This window comes from Pollicipes pollicipes, unplaced genomic scaffold, assembly GCF_011947565.3.
Source record: "Pollicipes pollicipes isolate AB1234 unplaced genomic scaffold, Ppol_2.1 Scaffold_4740;HRSCAF=5597_pilon_pilon_pilon, whole genome shotgun sequence".
Classification (NCBI taxonomy): domain Eukaryota; kingdom Metazoa; phylum Arthropoda; class Thecostraca; order Pollicipedomorpha; family Pollicipedidae; genus Pollicipes; species Pollicipes pollicipes.
This window is the reverse complement of record NW_023596545.1, coordinates 8,207,383-8,211,013: the sequence shown is the minus strand read 5'-3', so window position 1 is coordinate 8,211,013 and position 3,631 is coordinate 8,207,383.

Sequence of the window (3,631 nt, the reverse complement as noted above, 5' to 3'; positions counted from 1 at the left end):
CCCCCAGGATCAGCAGGATAACCGGGATGCCGAGCCCCCGACCACGCCCGGGTCAGCGATCCGACTCCTCCAGCCGGGCCCTGGGACGGGAGACTGCGTAACGGGACAGCTCCTCCAGCCGGGCCCTAGGGCAGGGGACTGCTAAACGGGGACAGCTCCTCTAGCCGAGACCTGGGACAGGGGACTGCTAACGGGACAGTCCTCTAGCCGACGACCTGGGACAGGGGACTGCTAACGGGACAGCTCCTCTAGACGAGACCTGGGACAGGGTCTCAGGGTCCCAGGTGTGGGTTTCGAGTACGGGGACGTTTTGCGCTGCATAGTACAGACAATGGTCATTGGTTATGAAAATTAGGCGATTCGTTATGACGGAAATGAGAATGGGAGTCGCATGACTTCAGAATACCGCTATAACGACCATGTGATCACAAGTAAAACAATTGGCGGGCAAATATTTAAGACCATCAGGAAGCACCAAGATGCTCGCACATAACGATTTTGGGCTCCGGAAATACGCACCTATAAACGAACCACCTTTTAAAGGTTGAAGTAGACTGAGGTGAGTCAGCCGTCCGCTAAGGTGACATTTTTGCACGGCCAGTCTGGCAGCGGCTTTGATGTTATACAGACTTTCCATGGCGCAATAAAACGATGACGTATTGAGATTGTTGTCCTGAGCAGCCTCTGCACTGAAAGGCGCTCCAATACTTACGAGTGAGCTTATTTCATGATATCTGACGCATGCCTCAATGCCTTCAAATGCGGAACATTTCAATCGTGCGTGTGAATGACAAGTTTATATATAACATGTACTGCTTAAGAAACTATCTTGATCTTGTGTCACGCGGGCCATTAGTTTCCAAGTAATTTCATGGAATCAGACAATCAAGCTTAAAGGGGTGTGATTAATCACGTGTGCTTAAAGCACACCACGTCTCTTTAAACTTCGAAACAAATAGGACGTCCTCCTTTCAAACTTACGGGCGTGCACCATACCGCGCGCCAATGACGATACAAGGTGCGCAAGAAGAGACTGACTTCAAGCTCAGAAATATATCTGAATGGATCCAATGCACCTGCAACCGCGCCAATCTAAGAGTATTTTTCTCCGACAATTGTGTCTAGCATGTGTAATCCTTTGCTATTTGTTACTATCGTTCTCGCGCTATTAACAGCTCTAAAAGCTGTACTGCTTTAGCAGTGTCAGACATCTTTTTCGCTATTCGCAGTTGCACAACCGAAGAACAACTGCCACCCCAATCCATTGCACATCGGGACCGGCCGGCTGGTCGTACCGGAAGTCGGCCACTGCACATCGTAGCCAGCCAGCTGGTCGTACCGGAGGTCGGCGGCCCCGGTCGGCGTGCCGCGTCGACCGTCGTCCACCAGCAGGAAGTGGGGGTGTGGTCCCCGTTCAGCGACACCGGCTCGTGGGGCGCACTAGGTGGTGGCCTTGTACCTGCCGGCGGGTGGGTCACACACCGGGTCACGGGCCTGTGTATCTATGGGGGCGACGAGAGGCTACACGGGTCACCTCCGGTCACCTCGCTCTGCGAGTCACGTCAGCGGGGAGACCACGGTCACGACGTCAGTGTACACGGTACACGACGTCAGTGTACAGGGGTGTACGTCAGTGTACACGGGGCGTCGGCAGGTTCAGGTGTCAGGTGACGGTACGCGGGGTGTGGGTCAGCCGGCGGGTCGAACGGTATGCCGTCTGCTGGGCAAAGAACTGAGCTGCGACCGGTGCAGCAAACCGAACGATTATATATATATTATATATATATATATATATATATATATATATATATATATATATATATATATATATGCCTGCCTGAACTTCACATCCGACTCACAGTTGGCAGACCCATGGATGAAACAAGCACATCGACACAGACACCAGGCGAACACTATTGCTCTTTGGTTATATATGTATGTATACATGTATATATATAAATTTATGAATCACAATCGACATTCGAGATTTAGGAACATCCGATAATTTTAAAGAATTTGACGTTTTGAAGATTGGCTCTTTCCTTTGCATAGGGTACACTTTTCCTACAAAACGCACAGCCTTTTTTGCAGAATTACTAACCTATCTGGTTGAAAAGCATGATTAAAACCCCAAATCAGGCAGGATAGCTCAACTAAAACCCTTTCTGAGCTATATTATGAGCCCAAAGTTATTATGCTTATTTAACGATTCTAAATATACCAGGAGATGCTGGTTAAACCGACGATATAAACAACGATTATATTGAGTATCGCCGATATAGTCATTGTTTAGCACTATATACGTAATTTAACAAGTATCCTCTAGTATATTGAGGGTCGTTAATAGTTCAGCATAAAACTTTTGACTCTAATGCCAAAAAAGATGACGGCACCTATTTCTTATATCAAACCTATCTATAGAGCATATCATCTAGCATCACTCAAACATTTTTCGCCTACTCGAGGCCTAAAATTGCTTTCAAACCAATGGTTTCCTTTTGAAGGCTGTTCGTTCGTTCATTTGTAGTTTCATTGATCCTTGGATATATTTTCTCGTTTGAGCCCTTTGACGCACCTACTCTTCGAACGCATTTTCTTTTGGTTCGGACTCTGAGAGATTTAAGCGCTAGTTGATCATCCTTTCTTGAAATGCCATCCATCTTAAGATCCTAGGATTACTTTGAAGAATGCCTATACAGTAGGTGCCCCTCTTCGAACATAAGGATCAGGCACCCAATGTTTTGAATCAGCTGTAGGCTCCGAGTTTTGAGGTGCCTCGCATAGGGCGCCGAGCATATGTCACATCGGAACGTGCGCGGGTCGCATTGAACAACATTTAGGTAAATCTATCCGGGCGTGAAAGCTTTCATTAAGCCTCATCTTATACGAGAACGTTCTCCTTGTACGAGAACCTTCTCCTTACGCGAGAACCATTAAATCTTCTACATTATACCAGAACATGGATGTGCATGTGACAATCCTAATGTTTGTCCGCCAATTTTGTCATTTGCCATTTCTTAAGAACGCTCAATATTGCAATCTTCATTGTCAGTAAGTGAACAATATTGGAGTTGAAAGCCCATTACATTAGGTATGATTGCACGTTAGAAATATGCTGAAATATGACCCAGCATTGTGAGCAATGAAACGGACTGCTCTAACCTTGATGATTCTTTTAGCAGACTGTGCAGACTTACACGCGTACGAACTTTTGAAGCACTCATGATAATATTGTAACTGGGACTATGGAATGAATAAAGCGCTATTGCTAGTTAAACACTACCAGCTCGCAGGCGAACCGGTACACATTTCATTTACCAATTGTCACGGTCAGAATGATGGTGGATATGTAAAATTTACGTGAATACACATTCATAATGGCGATCTGTTTTGTAGTTGCAGTGCATTGTTCCATCGGAGTTTCCACTAAGCCAAAAAATATCATAGCTTGTGTTAAGACCGACAGTTGCAGACCCAAGGTGCGGAAGCTGCCAAATCGACACAAAAGCACCACGCGAACGATGGAGTTTCGACAGAACACGACGAACCAATAGAGGCACATTGATGGGGCCAAAACGTAGATGCGGCAGGAACACAAACCCAGCAAAAACAAAACGCACGGTGCGTGGGC